The sequence below is a fragment of the Gymnogyps californianus genome, chromosome 3 (assembly GCF_018139145.2).
Source record: "Gymnogyps californianus isolate 813 chromosome 3, ASM1813914v2, whole genome shotgun sequence".
In the NCBI taxonomy this organism is placed as follows: domain Eukaryota; kingdom Metazoa; phylum Chordata; class Aves; order Accipitriformes; family Cathartidae; genus Gymnogyps; species Gymnogyps californianus.
In genome coordinates this window covers 126,043,286-126,059,913 of record NC_059473.1, presented here as the reverse complement: position 1 = coordinate 126,059,913, position 16,628 = coordinate 126,043,286, and positions in this window count along the sequence as shown.

Below are 16,628 nucleotides of genomic sequence, written 5' to 3'. Positions count from 1 at the left end.
CTATGAGATTTATGGTTATTAAACGTGATTGAGCCTTTCTGCCTGGGAGGAGAAATGGTTGTGCCTTCCAAGTGTCTGGGTTAAGCACAGCTAGCGTTTTGCATCTTTTATGTCCGTTGGCCTGTTCTTCTTGGGCTGTCTCGTTTTTGTGGGTATTGTGGGTCTCTTTTGGGTAGCGCCTTAAGTTTGCATGCGCACATCAAAGGCTCAGCATCAGCGCCAGCATCAGGAATAGTGAGCTTTCAGCACAGCAGTTGGGTTCAGCTGCCAGGTGGTATATGGGGCATGTGGGATGAGATGAACCTCCGAGGCATCCACTTTGGTGCTGGGGGCACAAGGGATGTGGGTGGAGAGTTGGGGCAGTGAGGATGAGCATTTGGGTCTGACTCTACATAAAGAAGTAGAGGAAGAAATCCTCGTGTATCTACTGGAGCCTCCTGGAGCACTTCTCTGATGGGAGGGAGACGATCAAATCTGGAGGAACTGGATGAGAAATGGAGAAAGGGTTGTGGTGGAGCTGGAAGCAAAGGAGGGAAGTGTCCCAGGTGAGGAACAGTGGACAAGGAGACAGGTTCAGATTGTAGGCAGAGGCTATGTGCCCTGATTTCATTCCTTTTTTTTTTCTGTTTGTTTTTACTTCCTTCTCGTGCCATTTGCACTAACCATACTGACACTTCTAGTTAATTTCTAAGAAAAGAAAAAAATAATTAAACTGTTTCTGCAGCTTCAAAAGCAGGAAATCCTCATTAGCTGCGGTATGGCCTTATCAGCCCATTCTCACGCTGGCAGTCTGAGCTTTGCCATCCTGAAGTCTCTTTCCGTGGCACAGCAGGCTTGGACCGGGCTGTTGTGGCTCTTGTGAGCTGCATGCCTGGCTAGAAAAATCAAGGCTACGTTGAATGGACAGACTTGGACCACTCCGGCACCCCCTGGCCTGGTCAGTGTGATGGTCTTTTGCCCCACATCCTTGGTGAGTTCTCATGTTGACCCCACAAAGCATTAATGTTCTTGTAACTGATTTGGCAGAGAAATTTATGTCCGGGGAAGTCATAAATAACCTCTTTCCCCACCACTTAGTGTCCTAAATGTTAGTGTGACTGTTTTTTTTTTCCCCAGAACATCGATTAGAAGTGTCACAAACGTGTGTTAAGTGTGGATCCTTCATAGCCTCTTTGGCTACCTTTTGCAGAGGGCACAGCATGGAGCAACAGCACATGTGGCTTCGGGTGTTTCCCATGAGAGAGACGGATCTGTTCCTCTAGTACAGATGATTCTCTATCATGCAACTGAATATGGAAGGAATATGCTTCTTCTCACCCCGGACTTGCTGCTTATTCCTTTCCTCATTTGCTGCAAGACCACCTTACTACCCTTCTGCCTCCAAATCATCTGCTGCAGGGCTTGGTTTGGCTCAGTATCTTTTTTATTAAAAGCTTCCAGCACTATTCCCTCTGCGTCCTATCAAAAAGTAGATAATAAATACCATGGATCCTCCTTTTGTGTGTGTGTGTGGAGGCGGAGAGGGGCTGGGGGATGGTTTTTTGAGGAAGGACTGTGTAGAAATCTTTCCCAGTTCCGTTCGTGTAATCAGTGTTTAGCATTCTTATTATGTGCTTCAGAGCGATCACCTTTAACTCGATTGTTCTGAGATTACTTATCTGAAAGAGACGGAGGTTCATTATGTTAATTTGCTCTGAAATTACTGCATTAAATATCTGTAATTGGTATTATTATTCTGGTCTTGCTGTGTCCTAGAGTTTTCAGTGAGCAGAAATTAATATGGAAACCTGCGCTTTCTGTTGCGGTTGCTGGCGGAGCCTCACGTGAGGTTGGTGTTTAAAGAGCCTGTTCAATGCTTCTTTTAGCAAAGAGTGGGCTTGGTGACGTGGAGGGGGGTAAGATCCCTGCTTGAAGATGCCTGTGTTTAATCCCAGCTCCAGGGAGAGCTCCCTGCTCCGACTGAGGTGGGGTTTCTCCAGCAGGACTGCTCTGGCTTAGATCCCAACGTGCTTTTTGGAGAAAGGAAAGCACCGCTTACTCCCTGTTGTACTGAACCAGGGCAAGAGTGGCCTGAACACAGCGCAGGGAGGGAAGCACCCACAGAGGTCCGCTGCAAAGCCTGCGGCCATTGAGGGGTTTCTTATTGCCCACTTGGGCTAATGGCCCTGGGATTAATATTGCACATTTTGTCTCCTTGAAAGAAGCTTTTTTAATAATTTTAGAATAAGAACTGTGAATACAGGGAAGATACGGCCACTTGGAAGATGAACTATGGATGTGCGGTTGGAAAATTAATTTTAGGAGGGAACAAGTGTGGAATAAGCTGGTGTTTCCACTCCTGACTGCACTGCCTAAAATTGTTTGGAGAAGGGATAACTTCTGCCAGCGTGGTGTGTCTTGCTCCTGTTGACAGCACAATTTCTACCCAGTTACGAGATCCTCTTAGAACCAAAGCTATTCTCTTCCCTCCCACCTCTCCAGTTTGGCCAAAACGGTTTTCTCCTTCTCCGTCAGGCAGAGTGAAAGCTTTCTTAACGGTTACTGACAGTGTTGTGAACTTGGATGAGCTGTGGCGTAACTTCATCCTGTCTGAACTGCAAAGCACAGGCAACATTTCAGTAATCTGCTGTAACGGGATCTCCGTGCCCAGCAGAAATTGTAAGGTAGGTTGGAACTTGGTGTTGGCGGGAGGACGTAGAAAAGAAGGGAGGGCTGCTGGATAATGGGTGAGGAAAGTAAGAGGGTTGGTGTAGGAGCCAGAAATTGGAGTAAGGACAGTATTAACAGGTAGGAGATGAGGTGCATGGGGAGGAAATGAGGAGAGGTGTCTAAGTAAAGGGGAGGAAATGAAGACCTGCTTTCAGTTCCTCCCAAGTATTTCTTTCGAAGCACACGTATTTGTTTCCGCTCTGTTCCCTGGTGATCCCTAGGGAACTCGCTCTGGCAGAGGGCTGGAGGGTGACATGCCGAGGGGTGCTGGGCTGCTCTTGAGTTCAATAGATGGGCACGGCTTCTTGCCCAGGAGGTGGGCAAGACACCCAGGAGGTGTTCAGGAGAGGTGTGCGGCCACCCTGGCTGGACTGGAGTAAGACCAAACCTTGCACTGTGTGTAGGGCACGAGAGTTGTTCCCTCCGTGCATTGTATGTACCCTGGTAATGATTTCGCTCCTTGAAGCCTGATTTATTTGAAGAGTAAGTACGCAGCAGGCTGTTCAGGGCTTCATTTGAAAGAAAAGACCTGTACAACTTGGTTGGACCAAATGTCTGTTTAGAGCGGCGTCCTGTGTGGGCACAGTAAGAAGACACAGGGAAGAGTGGAAGAGCAGGCGTTTATAGTGATTCCCCTCCTATTCCCTCCTACCCTGTAGCAGCCAGGGACCTCCAGAGCTGAAAATTGCCAAGTGACCCGCTCTTTCCATCCCTGTGGTCCTGTAGATCAAGCCGCTCCTATGTTTGTCCTTACCAAATTATAAATATGTGTGGTCTCTGCAATACCTGGAACATGCAAATAAAGCCAGGTGCTGATTGCACTTCTACCCTCATGTACTATCAGAAGTACAACTTCAAGGATCTTGCTTTCACCTCCTGTATCTTCTCCTGTTCTCCGCTTTTGCAAGTATTAGTTTGCTTGGCAAAAATGCACAGCTCTGCATCACCTCTCCAGCACCAGAATAAGAGATGAGCTGGACTGTCGTCTGCATTAGACATTGCTGATGCAAATTAAAAGCTAAATTCAAGCTTTAGAGGTTGCTTCTTGTTAAGGTGCTGTGAGTTGGAAAGAGTATTAGAGCCATGTCATAGCTATATGGGACAGTTAAAAAAAAAAAAAAATCGATTTGCAGAAGGAAAGCTACTTAGAGGCAGTGGATAAGCACACTGTGGGCAAGGGAATCCTTTTCCCACTCCAGCTGCCTGTGTGGATGCCTGGAGCTTTGTAAAGAAATTTTCCACAGTCTGATGCACACATTGTAGAATTAAGGACAAACTTTGCTGCCACCGTTTTGAAACTATTTCCTTATTATTTGAATCTTTGATCAAAAAAAATCTCAAGGCTTTTTTCACCATGTCTCTGAGTCCTCTCTGAGCACAAGATGCTATCAGCCTTTCCATGGAGTCAAATTTTCTGAAGTTTAAAAAAAAAAAAAAAAAGTATTCTTTAGGTTGAATATACAGCTTCCATCTGGGAACTATTGTAGTTTTAATTTGAAAAAACAGACTATAAAACACACACTCATAAAAACAGTTTGTCCTTTCCAATGTACTAGAAAATGATTCTCATAAGGCACTCTACTTTCATGTATTTAAGCTCCATGACATGTTCAGAGAGATAGTTACTGTGGGTTTTAATACAGGGTCATACATAAATTTCCAGTATGGATCATTTGGGGAAGATTAATACGGAGAACGTGTGAATAGTAAAGAATTTGAAGTCATTGCAGATTTTGCAGCACTTGCTATGCACAAGTAGCTTAGTGACTGCAAAGTTGCTGTTTGGTTTTGCTTGAAAATGAGATGTACTCAAAGGATGTACTTACAACTTTGAAATCAGTCATGCCTGTATGTCTGCAAGCGTACTCCTACTTTGCCGTGGAAGGGTAGTTGACATGTATCGAGTGTTGGCTGTGGGCTAACAGTGCTTCAATGTCATCATCTATCTACTCCTGCCACTTCGTTGTCATCTCATTGGGACCTGGAAGGTTTCACAGCAGGGTACACCGGGAGTTCACCCACTCGGCAGTAGCGTGGCACTATCCAAATGTGTTGATCAGTTTTCTGCAGACTTATGGAAATCAGCTCCCTGATTTTGGCTTTTTGGTGTTCATTGCGTCCCCAGCTCTGCTCAGCGCAATTGAGTTTGTGGTACAGGGGCAGGAGTAAGGCACCACTTAACAGCTAAAGAATTTACCAGCTGATACTGTTAATTTTCCATAGGGCGACACTGATTTCCTAGGCTTTGATTTGATGCTCTTATTCGTGAGCCTGACAGAGCCTGTGCGTCTCCCTCACCCCCAGGGAGGTCCCTTGATTAAGTCATTCGTGCTTCATGGGACCTCATGGGGAGCCTGTGCTGCCAAAAGTAATGAGCTGAAAAGACCGGCAGTGTCAGATTATATCAGCATCCTGCAAAGATCTCATTCACTTCTGATTCCCCGTTATTCTTGGTGGGCTTTGTTACGATGTCATCTGATTTTTGTGATACAGAATTTTTTGCAGCTTGGATATGGAGAAGCAGAGTTGGGCAAGGGATTGTGCAAAGCAGCAAGGTGTCTGGCAGTGTTTGACCTGCACGGGTTGTAACTGCCCACCTTCTGCTTCGTCCCAAGCAGTACTTGCTTCAGGGATTGTTGGAGACTTAAAAAAAACCCAAACCGCCACCAAATTGCTTTTGAGTAACGTGAAATCCTGATTATGGAAATGTTAATTGTGTATCACAACATGCATTCATCTTCTGCCTGCTCAGAAATCCTCCTGGTGGCCTGTGCATGAACAGAAGGACATGTAAAGAGAATTTTGCTTAAAGTGCGCTTGTTAGGATGCGTATGTAAAACTGGTACCTTCATGGCTAAAATCGATGTTTTTGTTTGCGAAGCAGCGTTGGTGTGCGAGTAACTTTTATGGATGAATAAAGTGGTGTTTTTCCAAAGGAGCATGCAGCTTAAATTGGATAATGCAGCAAACCAAAACAGCAGAGAAAGGTGGGTAAAGAGCCCTGAGAGGGGATTGATGCAGGTTTTTATCTGGGAGAGTTGAATGGTGGCATTCCTAAGCTTTTCCCTGCTAGCATTTCCCTGTAACCGATCTTATAAAAATACTTGGAGTACATGTAACTTAAGGTGTGATTATTCTGTTTTGAACAGAGTTAAGTTACAGGGATAGAGGGCTTGTGCTTTTATTATGCCTTATTTTGCTGCAAGTGATGTTTGAAGCTGGAGGTTGATTTTGGGCTCTGAAGGGAGGTGAGGACTCCTGGCTTGCAGCCCCTGCACATGTTGCTGGTCCAGGTGAGTGGCCGAGAGAGAGGAGGGATTTCTGAGCAAGCGCCTGGCAAAGGTGTCCTGAACTGCCCTTGGGAGGAGTGTATCTGCTTCACACTCTCTTTTCCTCCCACTTTAGAGAGATCCTAGAGACACCAGCTAGCTAACTTGGGCGCCTGATGTTTGGTGGTGTAAAAACCTTATCTGCAGTTCCACCAGATTTTCACTTTTCAGTGGAGCTGAGGCTGATGCTAACAACTGCTATTAAAAGTTTGCCAGACTTTGTGTGTTCAAAAATCCTATTTTCGGTTGCTCGTATTTTGTCAAACTTGATTTCAGCTAGAACTTTCCAGTTAATTGTCTGCTGGGAGATGTGCTTTTTGGGAAGACTGTAATGAAAACAGTTCAGCTGTTCTGGAGAATGAGACGGAGAACATACACGCTTTCTTACAATTAAAAAAAAAAAAAAGGCACAGTGACCATTTCCCTTTAAAGTTCCTGTGTCCCCCGCACTTGGGAGCAATGATTTGATGTTTGGCAGATGTCACTTTTGCAGTTCCTGTGAAAATCCACCAAAGTTGGGCCAATTTAGAAATGCGTGGGGGAATGGGGCAGGGAACTGGAGGAGGGAGAAAAGCTGTGTTGCTTAATTGTCACTGAATACCGCCCTCAAGTTGGATCCTCTCCTTGCTGTTGCCACAGAGTATGTGATTTTGGGGAAGCTGCTGGAAACGATCTCTTCAGAAATACTGTTTTTGGAGCAGTGTATGTTTTTGGAGACCCTAGATCTAGTTTTGCAGGGTTAGTGGAGTTCAGTGGGACCTGTCCTCTGTGTGTTCGCCTGCATATGAAAATACATATATAGAGAGAGCTGTATGTTGGTGAAGATGGTAAAACATATAGATATAGCGAGGTCTGAGGCATCCCCACACTAGCAGAAACTGCTGGTCCTAGTCCCTCCCTGCCTCTGAGCCTCATGTCCTTATGGAAGGACAATCTTAATGTCTTAAGAGCTTCATCCTGGGCCAGATTTGGGTTGAAACTGCTTCAGAAGATTTTAGAAGAGGTCTAGGAAAACACAGTTGTACAAATCTTATTTCTGTAAGAAACTAGGCTGGAAGAGGGCTAAGGGCAGCGTTTCACACCCTCAAGTGTTGGGCAGAGCATCAGTGAGATGCAGAGCGTGGGACATAGATGCTCCAGTACCCATCTCTGCCCTGCTGGCAGCCAGTGCCTGCAGGAAGCAGACAGGCAAACTGCTGTGACTCTGTAGAAATGGAGGCCCAATGGAGCAGAAACGCCCCCAAGGGACATTTTGGATCAGGCTCTACAAGTTACATTGATACATCATGCCGCCTTCTTCAGAATAGTCTGGAGTTTTGCAGAAAAGGGACCTGAAGCCCTGTGGCTGCTTTGTACTCTTGCAGCTTGGGCTGGGGCATTGGCCTCATGGCTTGGAGCGTCGTGGAGGACAGTGAGGGTAATGACTTTTTTTTTTTTTTTTTTTTTTGATGGAGGTGGTTGTGACCAAAAGAAATAAGGTGAGGCATTACAGAGTGTTTTGTGCCTGTCTTCCTCATAAAGGGAAGTTTTAATCGCAGGATGGCTGAGATGAACAGACATCTCGTCTCTGCTCAATTTGCCCAGCAGGAATTAGTAAGTGCATGAGATATTCTTCTGTAACAAAACAAACCAGCAAACAACCTACTTGACTTAAAGATGGAGCCTACGTCAAAATGCAACACTTGGGGTAGGTGGAATCAAAGTTACCCTAAGAACCTCTGGACTTTAATGACCTTCTAATAAAGCTTTTGCACATGTCAAAGTTACAGAGTCAAGCATCATTGCTGGTAGCACCAAGCATCATTCCTGTGGTGACAAAGGCCTGCAGGAGTACCAGATGGGAGGAGAAAAGTGTGAGAGTTGTTGAAGGATGTATTTGTCTTAACTCCTGGGCAAATACTTAGATTTGCCAGTTTTTCAAGTTATTTTGATTTGATAGATAGTAGATAAGCAGATTTATTTTTTAAGGATGACTTCTCATGCTTTAATCAATTTTCTCTTGTCCATAGTGAAAAGAAATTGAGTGTAGTATCTTGTGCTTATAGGTAGGAGTGGGTTCTCTGTGAGCTCATGGTGAAACACTGCTCTGAACGAATTCAGTTTTGTGTGACCAGACAGTGTCAAAGCTGTCAAGAAGATAGTGTAAGCCCATGTCTCTGCTCTTTTTTCATCAGTTTAGGAAATAAAAGTCATGTAAAGGCTGTGATAAAGCTGTAGTGCTGTAAATGTGATCATCGGAGTTCTTAGGAATAGCTGCATCCTTGCTGTTCTTGTGATTTTCATCAAGTACAGAGTCGCTGCCGAGAAAATCTGTAGACTTCACAAAACTGATGGAGTAATAAATTGTTACGAGAATATGATAAATGACTTGGAGTAATCCAGATGACTTGTAAACTGCAGTCCCACAAATCATATGTGAAATGACCCACGACGAAGTTGCATGTGGAGGAGCAAGCAGCATGGGCTGTGCCTGAGGAAGAGGGCTCTGCCATGGAGAAAGAGTTGCTGTGAAAAGGTACTTGTGGTTGTACTGAGCAGCCAAATCTACTTGAATTCCCAGAGTGGCAGTGCAGTAAGAAGTGTTTAATGCCATCTATGGACATGTGAACTGGGAAATAGGAACAAAGGATGTTTTCACTTCCAAAAACTGCATTTATGAAAATACTGGTGGAATAGCTTATTTAGCTCTGATATCCGTATTTTAAAATAGACATGGGAAAAGCTAGAGAACATGCAGAAGGAGCAGCAGGGCAGTATTTGGAGCAGGCAGAAAATATCTAGACTTGAACTTTTTAAATCTCCCACTGTGTTTGTTGGGTCAAGAGAGAGAGACTGAAACACGACTCCCTTTTGTGGGGAGAGGGTGCTGGATGCTGCCGAGTCTCTTGGAGAGGACTGTGAGAAGTACCAGCTTTTTGGAAGGTGACGTTAGAAGGTAGAAATGGGCTGCGATTAATCGTTGGAGCAAATTACCAGGAAGGGATGGATTCACTACCTTTTTGGATCAAGCTTGGATGCATCTTTGGAAGTTGTACTTTAACTAAAAGCAGGTAACTAGGTTTACTGGGAGACACATAACCAGTTACTTTTGCTTTACATATGGGAGTGCTGAGATTACAGAGAGGGTGGGGCTGTTCTGCTTGTGCAGAAAGTCCATGGCATGGTCACAGACTAAGCTATGGTATGTATCAGTTCAGTGTCTGTCACAAAATTGAGACCACGTCAGGAGGTGGTTTCTGAACACCTCATGCCAGCACAGTTCTGTGCAGTGACACTGGTTTGGTGGCATTGAGCGAAGGGAGTTTCCATTCCCTTTCTTGAAGGCAAAATCCCATAGCACTATTTTTGCTGTGAAAGCAAAATGCCGTTGTGAAACAGAGGGTGGTTTCGCACAGTAAAATGCTGGAAGTTCTTGCTTGGACTGCTTCCTTTCGAATGAATTTCCGCAGTGGACTGGAAGCTTAGGACAATTTTCTGAAGGAGGATTGTTGCTAGTTCTGTGTGTTTTATTTGCCTGTGGAAGAGGGAAGGACTTCTGTGCTGAGACAGACTCTAATGTGCCTCTCGCTCTTCTTAGAAGCAGCTAATTTGCTCCTGCTGAGCATCCCTCCACTTGCATGCTAATTCTTTCTGCCACCCAATTGGTTTAATGTGAAAAGGATTTGTCATATCCCCAACAGTGGGCTATGACTTCAGGTAAAGAGGGACAAGCCAGCCACAGAGTACCTTAATTTGAAGGTCCAGTTTTTATCCCTGAACGTGTTGAGCCTGAGAAGCATGTGCAAAGTGCCTTCTTTATGAAAGCTTTTTCCGAGTTAGCTAAGGAAAAAATTCTTTTTTTTTTTCCTTCCTCAAAAGTAAGTCCTAATACTGTTTCTTGTCTTATTACTCCTTGTTGATAAACGGTAGGAGTAACAGTGCCAGAGTAAATGTCCCATTTTCCTTATCCACCCTCATTTCTGCATTGAACATCCCTGTGCATTCCTCCTTTTCTTATGCCAAGCCCTCTCTATGCATCATCGTATCAGCTCAATTGGCAGACTTGAGCTTGCTGAGAGAATTTAGGGATTTTTAAAGAGGATCTTTGTCCGTTTGGGATTTAGATAGTCACTTGGTCATCTAAAGGCGTGTAGTCAAGAGTTGTGTCTCCTGCAAGAGGACATGGAAGGGAAATTGTGGCTTCTGGAGCAGGTGGTTGGGGACACACAGACCTTTCAGCTGAGCGTCTCTAGCATGAGCTACACCCTGCCTTGTGCATTGGCAAGCTCCTAGTCAGCTGTAAGGTAAATTATTGGCTTAAATCCCTTTCCCTTCCGGTGACTCAGCAGGCAGGCAGTAGCTTTTAGGGCATCTCTAACCTGTTTGACTTTCGATTGAGAGTCTGAACCCAGACTGGCATAGTCTTTGAAGGTAAAGGGTAAGGAGAAGGCAGTAGAAACTAATCCTTTGCTAGCAGGGTTGGGCTTGACTCTTGGGGGGGAGAGGGCGGGGATAATTTCCCAGTTTGTTTCTGGGAAAACAGTTGTTTTTGTTTGGATTTGCAGAAGAAACTAACAGTTTATCCCTATTCTTCACAAGCCTTTTAAAATTCCTTTCTTGCAGTGGGATCGTAAAAGCTTTGACTTTCTCCCTGCTCTGCAACAACAGGCTTTAATTTCACTGTTTGTATGATTTTGTTTGCTAAACTGGAAGCTGGATATGGGCTCTCTGGGGTTTTCTTCTGTGCTTTTTTCCCCCCCATAGACCCCTCCTGCCCTATCCCACTGCAGTCTGCACTGTAACTCTGGCATAACAACAGGCACCCCAAACAGTCCTTAATTTCTAGCTCTGTTTTACATGTTCTTTTCCAGAGTATTAATATGCTGGGTAGCCTCTGTGCTCAAACGAGGCATAAACAATTCAGACAGCAAATGCTATAGAGCAAGTGGAGTTAATGGACCCAGGTGGTTATGTTGCCAGTTTTATGTGACATGTTGCCTGCATTAGCCTGGGAAACATTCTGCTCTTAAATATCAAAGAGCTCTATTTAATGTTTTGCGTTGTCCAAACTTCTCATGGACTTTGGCATCTCCTTAATGGCACTTGGTACCGCAGGTATGGGGGTGCCAGAAATGCCTTCTGCCTGACCTTGTATAATGTCTCCATCCCAACCGTGGTCAGGTCAGCAGCTTTGGTGGAGAGACCCTTGGAGAGATGCCAGCACATGTGCGCACAGCGGAGCAGATTGCAGCCTCCCCGTGCCTTTGCCGTGGATGGATGGCCCACTGGAGCTGCAGATCCGAGCTCGTGTTGCGCCATGTCTTGATCACATTGGCCTTCTGCTCAGATGGGGTTAGAGCGTCGCATGCCGGGAATGATCTCCATGGGCATATTTCTGTATTAGGTTGCAATACTTGTCTACCTTAGTGCAGGAGAATGAGCTTAAATAACCATATGGAAAACAAATTTTAGATACGCAATAGCATGCCTGACGATGTGAAAAATAATGATGGTACAGGCAGATGAGGGAAATAAAAAAACTACCCTGGATGAGAGCCTTGAAAGAAGAGAAAATAGGGAAGCAAGTGGATATAATTGTCAGGAAAGGGTGAGATGAAAGCAGATTGTGATGTTTTTGTGACCGAGGGGTAAAGGAAAAAGCTTTTCAGTGGACACTGCGAGAATGAGCAAAAGAAAATGGGCAAATTTATCTGCATAGTGGAGAGAGGAGGTCAGAAAAGAAAACTGAGATAGTTAAATATCCCAAGATGCCATTTAGTGCTATGTGTTTCACTGTTGGCCTTCCCCAGCCCACACTAATGTGGATTGCTCCAGGCCACCTGGGGCTGCAAATTCTCCATCCCCGTTTCCTGCTGGGGAGAAGGAGAGCTTGTCTGTGTACATATCCAAGATGCTGTTTTTAATTTCCAGGAGGATGTAGATCTTATTTGTTTATGTTGGAGCAGTGAGCTGGAGAGGCCTGGAGGAGACCATGTGTTTAAGAGCAGGGCTGGATTCCCTGGGGAGCAGTGGAGCCTTCCTGGCCGTCTCTCCATAGCTGCTCTCTGCATCAGCCATGCCTCACTCTGCCTTGAGCCCGTGTTCTTGCTGTCTTCCTCCAGCCCTGCATCCCAGAGATGCAAAGCACTGACGCTGCCTGTTGTACACGGTACAGTATTAACATGTCTGTTGTCATAATCGCACCGGTCTTTGCTGAGACTTAAGGACAGGTTTAATCCCTACTTTATGTATTCCAGCAGCCCCCATGCTGGACTTCTCCCATCTCCAGCACTTGGTGGTGAGCTCGATGACTTAGTGTGGTTGCTTAGGGCAAAGCTTCCTTTTTACTTTTCGAAGTGATTCTTACATGCACACACGCTCGTTGAGGCTCTCTGCAGCAGACATCTGTCGCTTGCTTTTCTCCTATGGACAGCAGCGGTGAGGTGCACAGTTAAAGGTTGATGGTGGGGTGAGCAGCAGATGTCGGTAAGCGTTGTCTCTGCAACATGTGCGCCGTTCTGCTCCGTCTGTGTCAAATGCAGCCCTGTTTGCTTAGCAAAATAACTGAGGATGAAAGACAAGTGACATGAAAAAGTGCAATTTAAATGTTCTTTAAAAAAGACAGCAACAACAAGCTCCTGTTTCAAAGGATGGAGGGGTCCTTATCCACTAAATACATCATGCCACGCAGATTCCTGTGATCTCCAGAGACCTTTGGGAGCTCCAGTTCGCCAAACGGTAACACATCAAAGAAGCATCCATGGGGCTTGGAGTACAAACATGTAATATGCAGATGGCATAGGGAGTTCACAAGGCTCTGAGTCCATGCCCAGGGAACAGATACTCCCTTGCTGAGAGACCATCTGACAGCCTCCTCCTTTTAGATGACTCTTTGCATCAAAGGTGACCTGAAAAACTTTTTTTCAATACATTAAAAAAAAAAAAAACCTCCCAAACTTAAAAATCTCAAAGTCCAGCTACAAGAGCCATCCCTCTGCTTAAAAGATCATACTTTGCAAAGTAAGTTTTGCTTGTCTTCACAGACTTTAAGGCATGGTTGCCTGGCACAGGGGTGTCTTTAGCTCTTGCTCTGGCAAACATGGAGCTCTCCTAGCACGGTGTCCACATGTGCCGAGGGGGACATGGAGGGACCCACAGCAAGTGGGCAGTGGAGAATGACCCATTTTCCAATACTTACCATGTAGCATCAGCTGTCATCTGATAAACTAGAGGGAAGGGATGCTGTCCAGAGGGACCTTGACAGGCTTGACAAGTGGGCCCGTGGGAATGTCATGAAGTTCCACAAGGCCAAGTGCAAGGTCCTGCACCTGAGTCAGGGCAATCCCCAGTGTCAATACAGACTGGGGGATGAATGGATTGAGAGCAGCCCTGCAGAGAAGGACTTGGGGGTACTGGTGGATGAAAAATTGGACATGAGCCGGCAATGTGCACTCACAGCCCAGAACGCCAACCATATCCTGGGCTGCATCAAAAGCAGCATGGCCAGCAGGTCGAGGGAAGGGATTCTCCCCCTCTACTCTGCTCTCGTGAGACCCCACCTGCAGTACTGCGTCCAGCTCTGGGGCCCCCAGCATAAGAAGGACATGGACCTGTTGGAGCGAGTCCAGAGGAGGGCCATGAAGATGATCAAGAGGGCTGGAGCACCTCTCCTGTGAAAGCAGGCTGAGAGAGTTGGGGTTGTTCAGCCTGGAGAAGAGAAGGATCCAGGGAGAGCTTATTGCAGCCTTTCAAAATATAGAGGGCTTATAAGAAAGAGAAGAACTTTTTGACAAGGCCTGTAGTGACAGGACAAGGGGTAACGGTTTTAAACTGAAAGCGGGTAGGTTTAGATTGGACATAAGACATTTTTTACAAGGAGGGTGATGAAACACTGGCACAGGTTGCCCAGAGAGGTGGTAGATGTCCCGTCCCTGGAAACGTTGAAGGTCAGGTTCAATGGAGCTTTGAGCAGCCTGGTCTAGTGGAAGGTGTCCCTGCCCATGGCAGGGGGGGTGGACTAGGTGATCTTTAAAGGTCTCTTCTGACCCAAACCATTCTGTGATTCTGTCATCTCAGCTGGGGATCATGCTGTTTGGTAGTTTCATCTGAGGTGACAGCAGTGGCGTTGCTAAGGCTGTTGGTGCAGGAATTACTTGGGGTTGTTAATACTCTTCTAAGGTTTCTGTCTGTGCAGGTCAAACAAATTACTTTAAAGAATTGGTTCCTGCACAAAACCTCACCTTTGTAGTAGAGGCACTTTTGAGGCACCAAGTAATACTGCCTTATGCCTCGAGCGATGTAGGTTGGGCTCTTGCCGCAACTCAGTGGTGTAACTGAGATCTGTAGGCAGCAAGGCTGCCTCTGCCTCTGCCCCGAGCATGGAGTGACCGAGCATGGGTTCAGCTGAGTTTTACCTTCTGCTGAATCAGGATCCACGATGCAGATGAAAGCACAGCCCTGCGTGCCCTTCCAGCAGAGGTTTGTCAGCCTTGGGAGCCCCCCCTCGCTGCAAGCACCCCAAGAGGTGAGGTAAGGTGGTCCATGTGTGTTTCATGGCTTGCTGGTGTGTGGGTAGCACTTAGGAACCTTGGGAAAGCTCAGCACCCTGCGGAGCAATGGGGAAGCAGGACTTGAATTCAGTCATACGATTTGTCTGGTGCCTAAAATAACGCACTGCTTTGACCAAGAGTGCCCCTATTCGTTCTGCCCTCCCACAAAGTAACGTTCCCTTCCCTTTTCCTGGGTTAGTTTTCATAATTGGATCTGGAAGCAAGTCCTCTGCCAGGCAAGCAGCCAGCAGACGTCTCAGCAGTGGGATGTTCTCTGCCCTCCAGCCCTATGGTGTTCAGGGCAGCTGGATGAGGATGAAGACCGGCATCTCTTACCAGCTTGGTTCTGGTGGGGGGAAGCGGTTGGGTTGGTCTGTGAGTGCCAGTTCAAGAAACAGCTGATGCAAATTAAATCGGTTTTTGATCGTCCGTAGAGAAGAGTCCAGCAGAACCCCAGGGTGGTGCTTGGACAGAAAGCAGACGCCTGCTGTCTCGGGAATCTTCTAAACATTTCTCCTTTTGCCAGCGCTGTTTGAACCTTTCCTGAGTTGGGTCTGCGCCAGCCATGTTGTGCTCCAGTCCTCCGCTTATCCCCTTCAGGGGCTGACACTGCAGGGAAGCAGCATTACCTGCCCTTGATTGATGGGGCAGCGCTGGGCATGGTGAAACAAATACCCCAGGGATATCTGGTGTCTCTTCTCCATCTGCTGGGACCGGGTCTGGAGGAGGTGACTACCTCAGCCTGCTTCTCCTGGGTCCCTCGCGTGTGCCAGCAGCACCTCGCTTTTTTTGAGCCGTGTTTCAATCACAGCACACGTTACCAAGGAGCTAATTTTTGTATGTCGGGCTGAGGGTAGAGGAGAGGCTTGTTTAGAAGCAAATTAGCACAAGGTCTCCTTCAGCACCTAATTACAGTGTGCTGTCCGTCCAGATTCCGTCCCATGGAGACCCCATCGCACGCTACCACGCTTGATTTTAGCCCGAGGGACGTGAAGCAGCGTGTCGCCTGCATTGCCGTGTCGCAGCAGATGTGTGCCAGAGCGCCGCTGGCTCCCACCGATGGCGGGGAGAGTCACGACGCGTGTATGTGTATGTGCATGTGTTTTGGCAGAGCTGCAAAAATCAGCATTTACCGCGTATTACAGAGCCACCTCCTATTCTGTCAAGTGAGAATAACATCGCAGAAAGTGCACATCCCCGTGAGGGAACAATTTGGTAGCAATCAGCAGTTGCTGACTCTTGAACAGCTTCTGCTGGTCCAGCCAGTTCTTTAAAGGCAGGGGTTTTTTGGTCTTTTTTTTTTTTTTTTTTTTTTTAAATGGCAGCTTGCTAAGGGCCAGATATTGTTGTGACAGTACCTCTAAAATCCTTAAGCTGCTTGAATCACTCCAAGGAGCCAAGCAATAAAAGAGCTAGAATAAAATGTATCCCACAATGTCCTTTACTTCTGCTGACAACTGCAGTTTAAATTACTGGTGCAACCTTTTAGCATAGCTAGCTTGTAAAAACTAATAAAAAATAAAATTAAGTCATAACAGCTGCTTGCCACCGCTTCTCTGATGGGGAGAGGGGAGAAACTGTCTTTCTTTTCGGGTGAGCCTGTGCTAGTGTACTATTATTGCCGTTAATATTATATTCTGACCACTGTCAGGAATATATGCTGTAAATTTTACATTATGTAAGTTACACAGTGTTTATTAGAGAAGGGGCTTTGCTTTTATCATAAGGTAGCATTTATCCCATGAGCACCTTACTGTTTTTTTCAGAGCTTACATTGGAATTATGCTTTTAAAAAAACCCTGAGCTCTCAGGAGAGTGGTTTGTTTGGCTGATGTGAATTTGGGCATTCCATTTCCAGGTGCTCTGATTCCTTGGGTCCTTTGCCCCAAGTGTCCGGAGTTTCAGGGACCCAGAATAATTTGTGACTTTGAAAAACATAATTTAACCAATGTGGATTTTTATTTTGTAAAGTGTATGCATTCAAAGCTTGTGATAAAACATTTCCAGACCTCAAAGAGCCAGCGAGAGTTGCGTACAGATGCTGGGTTCACGTAGTGTGGGT